The sequence below is a fragment of the Camelus bactrianus genome, chromosome 1, assembly GCF_048773025.1.
Source record: "Camelus bactrianus isolate YW-2024 breed Bactrian camel chromosome 1, ASM4877302v1, whole genome shotgun sequence".
NCBI classification, from domain to species: domain Eukaryota; kingdom Metazoa; phylum Chordata; class Mammalia; order Artiodactyla; family Camelidae; genus Camelus; species Camelus bactrianus.
In genome coordinates this window covers 129,781,243-129,798,154 of record NC_133539.1, presented here as the reverse complement: position 1 = coordinate 129,798,154, position 16,912 = coordinate 129,781,243, and the positions used below count along the sequence as shown (strand labels likewise).

Here is a 16,912-nt window from a genome sequence, read left to right as displayed (position 1 = left end):
TGATATCCGAAAGGAAAATGAGGAGATGAGGTCCCCAAAGTGAAAACAAACTAACAAGAAATCAAAACCGGAAACAGTTTTCCATTAACGATTCCAGGAAGGAGTGGAGCATGTTGGTGAAAAGCACAGATGTTGGGGACAAACATGAGGGTCTGAACTCCCACAGCACTGGGTAGCTGTGACACTGATATGTCAGTGAAATTTTCTGCATCTCAGTCTCCTATCCATAGACTGGGGACAACAACCGCACCCATCTCCTAGAACGGTCCTACGAATTAAGTTATTTTATATATAAAATTTTAAATAAAATACCTCAGATTTTATATAATACCCCAAAAGCACAAGGAACAAAGAAAACAGAGATAAATTGGAGTTCATCAAAATTTAAAACTTTGCTTCAAAGGGCACCATCCAGAGAGTGAAAAACCAATACACAGGAGAAAATTTTTTCAAATCATTTATCTGATTAGGAATTTGTATCTCCAAATGAAAAAAAAAAAAAAACACCCTACAACTCAACAATAAAAAGGCAACTCAATTAAAAGGTGAATAAAGGATCTGAAAAGGTATTTTTCAAGGAAAATATACAAATGGCCAATAAGCACAATGAAACGATGTTCAATATCATTAGCTCTAAGGGAAATCAAATCAAAACCACTAGAAGAAACCGCTTCGTACCCACAACAATAGGTTATAAAAAAAAAAATAACAAGCACTAATGAGGACACAGAGGAAGCGGAGCAGGCAGCAGTTGCTGGTGAGGGCGTAACACAGCGTGGCCACTTTGGTAAAAAGCCTGGCAGGTCCTCAGGGAGTTGAACATTTGGTTTCTGAATGACCCAGCAATTCTGCTGTCTGGGCACACACGTAAGAGTACTGAAAACAAATGTCCACATAAAAACTCCTACAGGAATGTTCGCGGCGACACTACTCATCACAGCCAAAAAGCAGAAACAACCCAAATGCCTATCACCTGATGAATGGGTAAACAGTGGGGCCCAGCCATACAGTGGAATATTATTCAGCAATAGCAAAGCATAGAGTACTGACACAGGCCACAAAGTGGGCAAACATTGAAAACGTTACTCAGTGTGAAAGAAGTCAGTCACAATAGACGGTTCCACTTACATGAAGTGACTCGATTTAAATGAAATGTCCAGTACAGGCAAATCCACAGAGAGAGAAGAGTGGCTCATTGGGGCTGGGGGAGGATGGGGAAGATGGAAATATCTGCTTATGCATACGGGGCTTCCTGTTGGGGGGAAGAAAATGTTCTAAGATTGAATGGGATGCACAATTCTGGGCATAGAGTAAAAACCGCTGTACATTTTAATGGGTGAATTGTATTAAAACTGTTAAGAAAAAAAGCACCTCGGGCCAGTACCTTCCCACAGTAAATGCAAATTGCTAAATTTTATTACAGGAAGAAGAAACTGCCCTCAGCATGAAAGCAGGAGATCAGCAAATGTGAGTTAACCGAAATTGGACAAGAGCATTTCACTTGAAACAGTTGCTGAGTGTACACGAAATATTCAGAAATAGGAAAATTAGTTTCACATCACGAAGAAGCATTCTGCTTCAAATGCAGATCAAGGATTCGGCAAGCCCAGCTGCTAGAAATGACCAGAGAAGAAACCTGGTCTGTAAAACAAGCACCAGAGCCAGCAAGGAAGTGGTGATGAGGAAAGCAGGCGGCCGAAAATCTGGAACAGTTTGCTACAAATAATTTCTCTACTGAAAATTCAAAAATAAAATGAAAGTGATGTAATGCTCTGTTGACCTCACGTGAATGGGCTTCCTTCGGTTCTCGACTCTTCTGTAACCCCGATTGAGAGACTCAGGAGAATCAGCATGGCTCCAGGGAGTCCCCAAATGACTGCCCACCAGCACGCTGACCAACATCACATCTGCCAGGGTGGAATTGCAGAGAAGAGACCAACTTCTGAAAGGAAATGTTGACAAGGGAAGAAAAGGCTGCAGTCAGTCCTGGGACAGAGGCCCTCTGAGCAGAGGCCAGAAGGCTTCAGTTGAACTGCAGTGGCTCTGAGGCAAGAAGGGACCACGGGGGAGCATATCTGAATTCTCTCCTCTCTCTCCCTCGGGTAGGAGAGATAAAGCCTGCATACTTCTCACCTGGAACTGTGGCATCTGGCTGGCAGAAGTCTTACCAGCACGGAATGATTATTCAAGACTCTGTGTAAAAAGTCAAGAAATCGAGAGGGAGTAGGGAGCCAACTCCACGAGCCTCTCAAATGCTCCCATATTTATTGTGTATAATCAAAGGAAAAATTCATCAACAGTTGTGAGATAGTAAGGAGGAACTTCGGGAAAGACGGGATGAGGCAGAGATTGTAAAATCCACAATGAGTACAAAGGATTAGTGTATCTTTAGGGAAGTCATGGGGTGAGGGGAACAAGATACATTTTTAGATATGTGAATTACAATGCAGACCACCAGACCAGCCAGGTCCTTGTTTTGGGGATAATAGACTATCTAACAGCACACAAGCCCAGCGTTTATTGCTGAGGGCCACGGTCTTTGCTTTGCAACCAGCAGAGTGCTATCTAAAACCTCAACTATGCAAGCAAAGCATTGTCTCTGCTTTTTAAGGCAAGGAGACTGGTGTGAGGATGCACAGGCACTTGCTTGCAAAGCAGTTTCTAAGCATGTTTTTTTCTTATCAAATTTCACAGCCGGCTGAGGTGTGCTACAGTTTGTTAAACCAATCATGGGCTTTCACATGGAACCATTATGGAGGACACCCTAGGATGACAAATCCTGCCTCTGGGTCTTTTCCTGCCATCTTCAGCCACTCTAGCATTGTCTAGGCACATCCGTCAATAACGATCCTACAGAACCACCCACACTCTTAAATCCTGGTGCTTGAAACTTAATTTTAGCTCTACACAACTTACCGTAGAAAAGTTTCAGAAATAAAAGATATGATATCCCTTTTATATCTCATCATATTACTGATTTTTCTGATTGCCCTAAGCTGCTTCTACTTGGTAAATCACATAATTCTACAGGTGAACTCAGTAATTTCCATTGGGCATATCTATCCATTTTGGGCTCGCTAACTACTATTGGTCAAATATCGATACACTTAATTGATTTATTTGTTTATCAATTTCAGCCGGGAGGAGAGGGAGTGTCACTCTTTTCCTCAGCCCACCCTCAACACTTTTCTCATCAACTCAGGACTCCTGAAAACAAAACAAAGTATTTGTTTCCCTTCTACTCTTTCCACAAACACAACAGGAATCATCAGCCTGGAGAAAGAATTCAACACAAATGTTAAAACAAAAATCTACAAACCTGAAGCAACTCCATCTCCGAATCATGATACACAATGAAATGAGAGTAAGAGTGTCAGGCACAAAGCAGGCGTGAGCCTGACCACCTCATTTCTATTCTTCAAAGGAAGGAAGGTTTTTGTATTTTTTTATCATTCTTTGTCATTGTTTCTGATTATGCCAAAAAATAGTTTATGAAATAATTATGCACTGCAATAACAGATTTTTATTGTATCAAGTATAGATGGCATTCAGAGGGGATAGGAAAACCCAGCTCTGTAAAAAATGCAAAATTTCTTCCCCTGTTAAGAACACATATACAAAATGCAACAGAGAATTCAAATTCTTGTGGAGAGGAGCAAAAGCCACAGAACAAAAGCAAAGTCATTACAATGAGTCAATTCAAAATTCACTGGACAAACATGCTCAATGCATTCAAAGAACTTTAAAGGCACACTACAAACCATTCACTTAATGATCTACAGGCTAGAGGAAGCATTTCCCTCTTTAAAAGACAACAGAAATCAATAAGGTGCCCCAAAAAACAAGGACCAAAGAACAATCAGGTTTTTAACGGTTCTCAAAAAACAGCATGTTCTAAACATCAAAATCCAGAAATTTTAAACATTCATTCAAACCAAAATGAAACAAGCATTTCAAAAAAAAAAAAAAAAAAAAAAAACAAAGAAACTAAGCACACAGATCATGTACATAGATTAATAAGCATGTCTTGTACCGCTGGAAGAAAGAACAGGCTATAGCCTTTTACTTCAAAAATAAAACTACTTTTAAAGATAACTGCTAAAACACATTTCACCATTCATGTTGCCTTCAAAAATCTGAGGCAATTGTATCTGATCAGAAAAGCAATTCTGGGTAATAGTATGTTACAATTCAGGGCCAGTTTGCTTTAGAATAAAAAAGAAAAGCTACAGTTCCTCAAATCCTGCACAGAGTGTGAAGTGCCTCCCGGCCTCTTTCTCCTCCCGTTTTCTAAGCTCATTCTCCCCAACCCTTCTGAAACAAGTATGACAACCTCTTATTCCCAATATGCCAAATGACAAAAGAATATCAATTTATTTGTGTAAATATATGCCTACACCTTGAACTTGAGGTGAAAGGTATCAGAAGTCTATATGGAACTTATTTCTACCTTCCTGAAATCACACACACAAACGTTCACACAGACACAGACACATACCCCCTGGATTACTGGACACTTCACAAGCTTAGGAATTCCAACTTCTAGAAGATAACTTTATAGTTAGTTTAAAATACAATTCTGTCAGCTTTTGAAAGCCTTGATCATCTGCTAAACGAACCAAATATCAAAGAGACCCAATTAGCCTTCTCTGTAGAATGTAATTTCCATTGATGGCAAAACAGACCCTAAGAAGTACTGGATCAAAGACTCATGTTTATCACTACCTATGATCGTTTTTAAGCACATTAACAGATTCAGAAATGTATGTCTCAACAACATTGATTCTTATTGAAATAGTATGCGTGTTCAAATGTCTATACAGAGACTAGGTCCCATGATGGTGTTTAAGATTTATTTTGTGTATTGCAATATTTATTTTCAAGTGCAGACAAGGAGGGTGTGTATTACTCAGTTGTAGAGCACCTACTTAGCATGCAAAAAGTCCTGGCTTCAATCCCCATTACCTCCAAAAAAATAAATAAAAATAAGTGCATATTTAAAAATAAGAATAAAGTTATAAAAAAAATACAAACTAAAAACTACTGCAATCTAGCTGCTACAATTATACTAAAAAAACAAGGTTTTCTATCAAACACTGACTAAATGCCAATCACAGAGACAATCACAAATCACACCTGACAACCATCACGTGTGATTCTCTGCAAACCTACTAAGTAGAAACGGATGAGCAACCCGGCACTGCGGATGAGGAGACGGATCTCGGAGGAGCCGTGGACGCTTACCGTCCTGCACTCCGCGACACCACGTCAGCCCAGGGCAAGCGCTGACAGAGCTGCTCTGAGGGGACACCCAGCTGCATGGAGCCTTGGGGCACTGGGGAGTCCCAGAAAACACTAAAAATTGTTCAGTGAAAAACCAGCTCAAATATATTACATTGTGCCACATCCTTTAAACAGTGAACATGACTGAGACCTTTTTGATGCCTCCGTGTCCTTTCCGCCATCATCAATTATTTGCCCACTCAGCGCGACCAGTGATGAACTGGACCCCATATGAAGTGCACTCAGATGGCAGAGCTTTTAAAGCTGTTTTATGAAGTTTGTAAGACTCTGTCTATGCCTCACACAGGCGGTCATCCGTCACTCCTCTCCGGTGTGGACGTACCACCTGAAGTCACTCCTTTCTCCTTTTTAAAATCCCTTCATCTAAACCAGACTTTTCAACAGCAAAGCAGCAGCTCAACCACAGACATTGGACAGATTCTCACCAAATGGACACGAACAGCCCATCGGACTACCTGGAAGCCCTTTTCTTCTATTAAACCCACTTCCGGGTACTTCATCATTTTCTGATTGGTGGACTTGGCCACCGAGTGGCCAACTCATAGAGCTCCCAGCCTCATATCCGGGGGTGGGAGAGGACCATGCTGTTTGGAGAAATCAGTGAGGAAGGCGGACATCCTCCAGCCAGGTCTGCACGGGTAGAAGTGCAACAGTGTGCTCAGAAATTATACCGTTAGCATCCCTGGGCTCCCATGGACTGGTTTCACATTAACCAAACTCATGACACACTGATGCAAGAAAACCAGAAACTTATTAATGTAACAGAAGAAGTGAAACTATGAACCAGACTGAAATATCAGAGTTCAACCATGAGTACATTTTCTCCTCCACAGCCCAATCACAGGCAGGCAGTCACATGGCAACCATGGACAGAAGCAGAGCAGGAAGGGTTTCGAGATTAACTCAATGGACTAAATTTCTGTTATACTAACAGATCTACTGCCTAGAAAATAATTAAAGCTAATGACAGTGCACACTTCGTGGACAGTGGCCAAGACATGACAGTGAGCACCTGTGTAACTCTCCTTTCCTTGTCCTTTCTGGGCTAAGTGATGCAAAGTGGTACAAAGATTTAGGGATGCAGATACCTCTAAACACCCAAAGCCCTTCCCTGGGAGCCTGGAAACCAGAGAGCCAGGGTTTAAATAACAGCTCTGCCACTTACTAGCTCTGTGACCTTGGCCAACTTACTCACTCCATGCCGAAATTTTCACACTGTAAAACTGGGATAACAATCAAACCTTCCTTACTCGCATGTTGAGATTGAAGGATTCATTTCTGTAAAACTCTCAGAAAAGAATGTAGCACATTTTTGGTGTTCAACAAATGTCAACTTAATATAAAAGTGATTTACGAGTCTCCCTTCTAATAATATTATGTGTTTCCTGGCTACTATAAGTCCCAAAGAAAATCCTTATTTCTCCTTTTATAAACTCTTGGGGAGCACCCTCCTATTCCATCCCACCACCTGTTTAAACTAGGGAGGGGATGCCTCCTCCCCACTCCTCTGGGCCATGGAGAGTGCTTCTCCCTTCATACCCCTGGCCGCTGGATCACAGCTAGCCCTCGTCACACTAACAGGGTGAGGTGTGAGTCCGGGGAGACAAGCAGGGAATGTGAAAGCCTACTTTTCCCTCCAGTGTTGGTCACCATTGGGAAGCACCTGGGATCCTCAGCTCCATGTCAGGACAGCCCTGTGCATGAAGGGGCAGGTCCTCTCAAGGGAAGGCTCGCTGTGGCCCAGAGCTACCTGGGACAGGGTGAGTCTCTAATTCTGGGACACAGTATCATGACACACATTTTCCCACAGCCCTGAAGTTCATGGAGAACGTGGCTTCATCAGTAACAAAGAAGACATTTATCGCCTGCCTATTCTTTTGTGTCATCTCTCAGTTGGCTGCTGGAGACAACATGCATATAAGTATTGGATCCCCATAGGCCCCAACATATATGAAGTAACAAAAAATTCTGTGGCTTAACGTTGGTTCAGGGTGACTGTGTAACAGTTCTGACTCTGCTGATGCTTAATTATGGGTACGGGAACTATGGAACCTCCTCAAATATCTTTCATCATAAAACAAGCTTTTCTTGTTTTCCTGTTTCTTAGTAATTGACAAAGACTATAAAATGATGGCTTCACACCAAACAACAGGTAAAGATTATGAACCCTCTTGACATACCCACTGTGGTAAACACTTTACATAATTTCTAATTCTCACAATTCTACAAAGCAGATACCAACGTCCCAATCTCACAGACGAGGGAAAAACTCAGAACGAACTGACTCAGGCTCACATGGCTCAGTGGCAGCGCGTGCACGCAAACCCAAGTCAAAAAACTACACCCCTTCCTATATGTACCAAATCTCCTACCACCAATTAACACACAGCAGCGGGGTCAATACTCAGGGAACCCAGCACACTTTTCAGATTTAAGGTGCTCCAGAGGCCGCTACTAGCTGTTTTATAAATTCCCGGCTCACTGGTGTCTAACACTGGAAGAAACGTCCGATTTTGCCATTGTTTACACAGCAAGTCTGAGATGTTCACAGCGAGATGACAGAATAAAATTAAAATATAAGCAGAACAATTTTTCAATGTAGACAGACATAATGGACATTCTGCTATTCTGAAGCATCAAGCAAAGAAATCAAAACAAAATAACGTTGTTTAAGCCTTCTTTAACAAACAGGAAAATTAAGACGGTAAGAAGGTGCAACAAGCGCCACCTATGGCTAAAAAGACCTTCCAGGTTGCCAGGAAGCATGCAACACAAAAATTGCCTGTAGTATCAGAAACGAGAATCAGATAACTAAAAGCTTCTGTAGCACATACTGCACTTTGCTTCGGGGGAAGCGAGGGTAACTCAGTATTTAATCTGATATTGCTAATACTCCTGAATATAAACAAAAGACACAGGCTCATGGAAACTCATCTTAGAAGAGGAAAGAATCCAGTCCAGCCACTTCATTTTACAGGAGGGGAGACTGAGACATGGGATCTGTCCTCCTTGCAATCGGCAGCAAATCTCTCCTAGGCCTCATGTCTTGCACTGTGGCAAAAACGAACAGATCTGTCCTAGGCCTATATTCATAAAAGTCGTGTCTGTATTTTTCCGAAAGTAGGTTATCTAAGTATCTTGCAACATACTTCTCAAAATCCAGGAAATCATACGTTTGTTGAAATACAAAAACATTTATTTACATAATAAATCAGCATGAGCTTTATTCTCTCTATTAAAACAGTTAAATGTCAAATGAATGTTTTGATATTTTAAACCTGTTAACAGTGCAGGAAAAAAGATCAAAATTTTCTTTAATCACAAAAGAGAGAAACTTATTCCCTGAAAATGATCAATGTGGATGTCAGAATCCAACGAATTTAAATGTCTGAGTTGATGGTTACACGGCAACATGACATCTGAGTTCTAACAATACACATTCTGTGTAAATAATATTCAAGGTCGTCTGCTTAAGGCAATTTAACTAGTCCCTGTCTCACTAGAATGATACAGATTTCATTAAAACTTCATAGTGCACTAAAAAATAAATGAATCCCTGTTACTTTAAGCCATATTCATATATATCATATATATACATATTAAATATGCATCAGTAATAAGCCACCCTCTTTAGTATTCAGAGTCGACCCTTCTAAAATATCTGTCATTGTGACAGCACATTTTTACTAAGCACTTCTTGGGTTCTTTGTATACAAGGCTAGTAACTCTCACAGTCAGACAAGTTAAACGATATTACTCAAATTTCACAAATGAGGAAATGTACTTAAGCCATGAAAACAACTTATATATACATCATCAGGAAAGAAAAGAATAAAGATTTTCTTAAAATATTCACTGACAATCTTTTCTTCCATATTAAGACTACATAAAACCAATTCAGTCTTTGTAAGTATTTCTGTCAATAAGGGCCACTAGAGAAAAACAATAACATCATCAGAAGTGGTTGGACTTTCAAAGCCCCCTTCTCATTTGCAATATATTTATTTTTAATGTTTTGTTTTTAGTGCTTACAGGGCACTAAAATACATAAAAATTAACTTTTTATGCCACTACCTGAGAATTAAACATCTGTGAAAATGTACAATTTTAATTTATGCCACTGTGTCTCACATTCTCACTGGTGTCTCCCCTTTGAAGGCCTCATCAGGCTGAGATCACTAAAATCGGCCATTTATGGAGTCACAGGAGTTCGGGTAACCACTCAACGGGAGGCTGATTAGAGGAGCAATTAAGAATGCATCCTGTGCAGCCTGGGTTCCAGCACCGAGCTAGCCACCGCCAGCTGCGTGTGATTTGGGACAAGCTGCTCCATCTCTCAATCCCTCAGCTGCAAAAAAGGAGACACTGATACCTACCGTCAAACACCTGCTATGAAATAAAACATGAGGAAAGTACTTTAGCCTTAGTTAGGTGTCCACTCAGAGCGAGTTCGGTCATTATGATGATGAGGATGTCTGTTAATAAATTGAGCTAGACAAAAAAGGAGAAATCACCTTAAAGTAGAAACGTTTTAAGCCAATGAACATTTCCTTTTGGATGGATTGCAGTATATTCTATTCATTTTTTTATTAAACCATGTTTTGTCAATTAATAATAGATTTACAGGTTCATGGACAAGTCTCCAGAAAAAGAATTAGAGGCCTCTAACATTTGAATACTAAGAAAGTAAATTTTAAAAAAAATCAGGGGGGAGATTATACCTCATTTGGGAGAGTATGTGCTTAGCGTGCATGAGGCCCTCAGTTCAGTCCCCACTAACTCAATTTAAAAACTTTTTTTTTTTAAGAAATGGAGAATTAAAGCAAAAAGATGGAGGAATACAGAAATTTTTTAGAGACTCATCTCAGATTTAAGATGGGGAAAAAACCATCCATTTCTCAGAGGAAATCTTGAGAACTATGTAAAGTGAATCTGAGATGTCTAGTCTTCTTACATTATTCATGAATTCATATTACCAAGTCTTAAAACTGCCTGATAACCCACAGTTGTGATTCTGATCATAACAGCTGCCAACACGGATCTAGCTCTGGCTAGGAATGCTCTGTTCTGACATTTCTGCCCCTGAGGCCTCACCAGGCTGAGAGCACTAAATTCAGTCATTCATGAGCATCTCGTGTAAGTCCTCACTTTGTGCTCCTCACTCTCCACTCACCAGCCCCTCTGAGGGAAACACTGTTATCATCAACCCCACCCGCAGATAAGGCCACTGAGGCACAGAGACTAAACCTGCTCCAGGTCATATTGGCATTAAAGGACGTCTGCATTTCTGCTGTTTTGCTTTTGACAAAGGAATCTGAGATATCAATTCAAGGGAGACTGTTAAATAATAAAATATGTCAGGTCTTCACCTCAAAGAGCACATACTATAAATTCCTGATGTAGGATGAGGCTGCCGCCACAAACTGACTCAGCTTGAAATTAATATCCAAGATGAAGCAGCGGATACACGTAAATATTCACGATTGTCAACTCCGCTCACGGGTCTGGGCCCTTCACTGCCTGAACGGGGGTGAATACTCCACCCGTGTCAGGGAGGGAAGCGCGGCTTTTCCAGGTCTCCCCAGGGCTTCACGGGCTATTTCCCCCAACAGACTGTCCTCAACAATTAAAAAGCTCTCAAGATTTTTACACCATGCAAAACTGAAATACATTTCTGCAGATGGAGCACTTTCTCAGGCTTAAACTTATTTTGCCTACACTCAGCAGGGGGGGGTAAAAGAAACAAGACTCTGCAAAGTCTCTGATTCTCACCACTCACACTATTAGAAAAGCCACTGCACAAGATGTCTCTTCAGAGTGCAGGGTGAGAAGAAAATAAAGCCACCCCCAACCACAGGCACTCCCAGAGACAGAGCTCAGCAATCTTCTGCACACTCACGGTTGTGCAGCCCTCATCACCATCTATTTCCAGAACACTTCATCACCCCAAAAGAATCCCCCTTTCACTAGCAGTCACTCCCTAACCCCCCTCCACCTAGCCCTTTGCAACCATCACCTGCTCTCCGCCTCTGCATGTGCCTATTCTGGGCATTTCAGATCACTGAAGTCAACAATATGTGGCCGTGTGTGTCTGCTTCCTTTCACTTAACATGCTGTTGTTAAGGATCGTCCATGTTGAAGTGGTATCAGCATCTCTTTTTTTTTTTTTTGAAAACGTTAAAGTTTATTAGAGGGCTGTAAGTACTATCAAAAAGAGTAGAGTGGAGCATAAGTGATTGTGTTTCAAAGGGAAAAGGGCGGGTTGAGCAGTCAGAGTGGACTTCCCAGAAGAGGTGGCCTTTTTCATTTTCCTCTTTTTCTTTTTTATTCACTCTTACTTCTGAATAATGTTTCACTAAATGGAGATTCTACATTCTGTTCATCCATTCAGCAGCTATGTATGGACGAGGTCCAGAAGGATGAGTGTAAGAGGCGACTTGCAGGGATGGCATTTAAACAAAGGGCAAGATGTGCTTTCAAAAAAAAAGCCAACAAACAGAGGCGCAAGGAAATTCATTGCGTTTCTGAGCAAAGTGCATGCTTCCTTCAGCAGGACAACCGTGCAGGGCTGGGGCGGATATTGGCAGGAATCACTGCGTGGGAGTCACCTGAGAAGACTCCCCACTGCACGCAGCTCAGCCAATTCTCCTCCCTCATCCTGTATTGTTAGAGCCATGTTTCTAGGTTTCTCTTATTTCAAGTAATAGCACTTTAACTACATATCTGATCATCTGCATCAGACCACTTTACCTCCAAGGCACAGAAAATTATTCACTAACCGGAGCAGCTCCAGGACATAACCGTGATGGATTAGGGAGTCCTGCAGCATCCCAGCCTGCATGCACAAACCCCACATGTGCCCTGGTGATGCCCGGAAAATTAAACGCATGGAAATATCTCACTGCTGGTACATGACATCTGCCTTCAAATTGCCCCAAACTCATGCTGGCAAAGCACTAGTCAGCCCTTTCACTACAAAAGAAAAAAAAATGCTAAGAAGGCAAATTTAGGCTCTTCCATTGAAAACGAGCAACCATCAATGCCAGTATCTGAGCTGGAATGCTCCTGACTTCTAAAACCACTGGCCGTTACTTTTCAAATGTGGAAGTCATATATGTATTCCACGTAGATGATATTACAGTAGGATTTTTCTTTTCAAAATTTCCAGTTGCAACATTAGCACAAGAAAGTTTATGTTTCAGCTTTAAAAAAATCAATTATCTTCCACTTTCTTAATTTTGAACCTATTATTATTTTATAAATGGAGCTATGCTGCATAATATAAACAAACTTTTTGAATTCTGCAAACAAGACCTTTATGACCTCACTATTTCAGAGCAAACTTTAATGATGTTTTGAGAGGTGGGGCCTGGGGTGCTCACTAACAGCTCTTTAAATACTGAAAATGATGTGCTATTAAGTAATGTAAAGGCTCTAACTCCGCATTAGCTCAGAAACCAAAGAAACTACACCAAAGCCTTATTTTATCATTTTTAAATTTTGCTATTCTTTGGAATATTAAATTTCTTTAAAGATATGATTTTTTTTTTTTTGAGAAAGACAACAGCTGTATTAAATTTCTTCTCACCAAGAAAGCAATCTTTATCAAGAAAAATACCCCATGGAAATCGAAATGACGGGAGGTTTCTAGCTAATTGAACATGCAGATCTGAACAGAAATCTAAATCCTATCAGATCTCACTCGAACGAACTCAACAAAGTCCTGGGTACCCTGGAACTTAGCTCTTCTTTTCCAAAAGTTGGCTGAGCTAAGATCATCACACAAGGCAGGGAAGGAGAGAAGAGGAAAGCCCACCTGGCAGCCTCCATCTCTTTTCTTCCAGCCAAAAGTCGCCTCTCGGGCGACCCCGTTAATAAGCCCTCCCCATAAGGAAATCCGGCATCCACACTGCCTCTGCCGTCCCCAAGCAGCCCTGACGCCCCTCTCCCAGCCTGTGAATGGTCTTGTAGTGGCCCCCCCAGTTGGTGATACCCTCCCCCTCTTCCCCGCTACACACACACACACACACACACACAGAGCAACGGCAGCCTTCCCAAATAACAAAGTTGACTACATCACCCCACTTCAAACCCTTCAGAGTCTCCCTGGTGGAATTCTAGCCCCGCCCCCGACACTGCTCACCCAGCCTCACCCCAGTTCCCAGGTCCCCAGTGACCTCAGGGACCCCCTGTCCTGCTCCTAATTCCCACTTGCTTCCAGGCTCATTTTGATTGTTTCCCAAGGAAGACTTCTCTCCCTCCCACCTCCGCAACTTGTTCCTCTATTCCTAGAACATTCTAGGCTAAGTCAACTTCTGACACTGCTAAGCTCACAAGAAGCAAATACATTTTGCTTACTAATGTGGGTCCACCCACTCTCCACTAGACACACAGAAGTGCGCGTGTTATGAATAAATGAATGACGGGGTGGGTCTCAAAGGGACAGACAGACCTGCTCTCGCCCTTCCCGACCCTTCTGTCTGTAGAATATCAGAAGCAAAACCAGAAGTACCTTTCCTGAAGGTCATTTCCTGCTGACACCCTTAACTGACTCCAGTGTCTGTTCAAATAAAACCCAACGTCTTCCAAAGCCATTCACCCCAGGCTCTCTCCAGGGTCCTCCCAAGCAGGGGAACACTCCACCCTGGACCACACAGGACACTCTCCCCAGGTCCCCACACCACAAGCCTCCAGGCCTCTGCCCGGGCTGCACCTGCCACCTGAGCCACACTCTTGAATCCTTCTCCTGGCTGACACTTACTCTGTCTTCACGATTGAATGTAGAGCCCATTTCTTCCAGGAAGTCCTCTCTGATAATGTCCTTTAGGTCTTGGCAGGGCTCCATCTATAGCAACAGTACATGGTGACCAACTGGGTGTTTGCCCACTCCTTTGAAACCACGAACTCTTGGGGGCCACGTGGGAAGGAGTGAGAGATTACAAGAGGGGTGGAGGAAGCAAAAAGCAAAAATCACAACCCAAGTCCCAAATTCAAGGATTCTTTCTCAGAAAAAATATAAACTATTTCACACCTGTGCAATTTGGCTACTATTTTTGTGGCTTGTGGACAGCAAGACCTTGGTGTTCTAGTCCAAAACCCGGGTTACATGCAAAGAAATGTATATATTCATATCCAAAGGAAACCAGAGCTGTTCAACCACAGTTTGCAGTTAGAATAGAAAGGAACCTTGATAAAGGCAATCTCTCTCTCCCTCTTCTTTCTTTTCTGGCATCATATAATTTTAGAAGTATTTGCGTGACTAAGAGATGGCTACAGCCCGTGATTCTGCACTGGAGTGTTTGGGGCTGAGGAAGCCCACATTACATTCACTGCGTAAATGCAATCACACCAACACACTGATAGGTGCCGTGGTGGTGGAGCTGATGTTTCAAAGCAGGCAACCTTACTCTGTAAGAGAACTCTAAATAGAAAGTAAGAATTGCAATGTTCTGTACTCAATTTCATTCGATATATGGGTCATTAACTGATAGAATATCTTCACTAATGTAACCCAAAAATAAATTGTCAACGTCGATTTTCTTCATCTGACCGTTTTATGCTAACTTTGGATATCAAACCCTCACTCCATATGGAAATCTCAGGCCTATGCTGCAGCAGTTACATCCCGTGGAAGAAAGCCGATCAAGGGAGAACTGGAGAGTTTCCCTTCAGAAGCTGCTAAGTCTGGTTTTGCACCTGTACGTCATTTGAAACCACGTCATCATCAAGCAGTAAGACCTTACCTCTGTGGGGTGAAAAGCACTGCGGTGCTTCTGAACCATCAAAGAACACTGAGCTTTGTGAAACTGTCCTGAGGCACTTAACTCGTATTTTTTGTGAAAGGGTCCAAAACTGATCCAATTCACCAATCCAGGTACAACAGAGAGGTACCGGAATTAGTAGAGAGAACATGCCTTTGAAGTCTGACAAGGCCCTGCTTGAATCCTGCTACAGCATTGACTAGCCGCTAAACGGACCAATTCCTTAACCCCTCTGAGAAGTCTTCCCAATCCGAAAAAGGGAGCTGCCATCGCCCACCTGGGAGGCATGGATGAGAATGCAACACGCAAGTAGGGCTGCCGACTGGTACCTGACACGGGGCCTGGCTAGTTTCCCTCCGCTGCCCTTGTCCCCCTTTAAACTTGCACTGTTCCCCCTGGTAAGGATCAAACCCCTGGAAAAGACTGCCCGAATCTTCTGTGTATCCCTGTATACATGCATTACCCTTAGGAGGCCAGAAAAACAACTGCCTCCTCCCCAGTCACTATCAATGTTCTTAAGAGTCTGGGTATTTTTAACTCAAATTTTCAGGGAGACTATTCCAGAATTTTGCACGCACCATTCTCCAGGTTGGCTCCCCTCCCAGTGCCCATCTCTTCTCACCTCAGATCCTCTGTCTGATTGCCTTCTGTTCATTGGAAAGCGAGTCCAGTAGGGTGGCGACTCCCAAGGACGCCCTCCCTCCCTCACAGGTGAGTGTGACTACTTTCTCCCCACTCCAACTCCAGCTTCTTAGAAGTCTACACTCCCGGTCCCTGCAGAATCTGCATCTTCCCAAGACACACACGTTGTCACTACCCTCCTTTCAGATTTCTTCCAGGCTGACACTGCCCAACCCCCGGCCCCTTAAGGATAAATGGCATTAGTCTGAAAATCGCAAATGCCGCAGACTGACACACCAAAGCTGCATGGTCTGGGCTTTCCTCCAACCAAGGCACAGCCTTGCCCCCCCTCAGCCTCAGTCTGCAGCTCTCAAGATGATCTAATTCACATGCGCGGCTGTGAACACCAGCTAAGAATGACGACTCCCAACGTGTATCTCTAGTCCGGCTCCTTCACCTGAGCCCCATGGCCATAGACCCGAGTGCCTCTTTGAAGTCCTAACTTGGATGACAAATGGCATCATAAAAATGCCTCATGTCCGCCATTTACTCTGGAATTCGATTCCTGGCAGGTACCTCCCAGACACCCCATTTTAGTAACAGCCCCAGAACCCACCTATGTGTTTGAGGTCACATTCAATTTCCACTGTTCCCTCCCCCAAACCCTGCCCTGGAATCAGTCCTGTTTATATCCGTCGCTAAGCCCATCTCAAGTCTGGTTCTGCAGGGACCATGGCCGGAACCCCACAAGCTCACAGCATGGTGTACTGAGTCACAGTCCTCCAAAGGGTGCTCCCTGGAGGGGGAGGCATCTCCTGTCACTGGTCACCTCAGAAGGCACTGTATTCTCAGAAAGGAGGCCCAGGAGAGGGGACTCAACGTTCTAACGTGGTCTGAGTTTTGAAGGGCCCGAGGTGTGGGGGAACTCCTAATTAGCGGACAAACTTGCCAGTAAGCAGACGAGGATGGAGGAACCCAGGCAAGGCTGTTCTCACTCCGACCCCTGGTCTCTCGGGAGCCACGGGAAAGGCCTGTGTCCAGGGCATAGCCCGGCCATCACAGATCCCAGCCTGCATTTGCCAACCTGGACAGACTAGACTCCTTCTACTTGCGACATTTACTTCTGATCTGTTCCCCACCCACAATGTGATGGACTCCTTCAGATATTCTCTCCTGTCTGAAGCGAGACAAATTCAGTGAAAAATGAAGTGTCCACATTTGGACCA

At 43.0% G+C, this 16,912-nt stretch overlaps 1 long non-coding RNA gene across 13 annotated transcripts in view; it reads right to left on the bottom strand.

Annotated features, from left to right (window-relative positions):
* Positions 1-16,912, bottom strand: part of LOC141578970 (uncharacterized) — a 108,077-nt gene that overhangs the window by 87,068 nt on the left and 4,097 nt on the right. For 11 of the 13 annotated variants that reach the window (XR_012509860.1, XR_012509865.1, XR_012509871.1 and 8 more), the window contains exon 3: positions 1,129-1,942. The exons of 1 other annotated variant lie outside the window; for it this stretch is intronic. This is a non-coding gene — a long non-coding RNA (uncharacterized LOC141578970). The remainder of the gene's footprint in view (positions 1-1,128; positions 1,943-16,912) is intronic. One more of the 13 variants, XR_012509862.1, reaches the window with a different exon arrangement.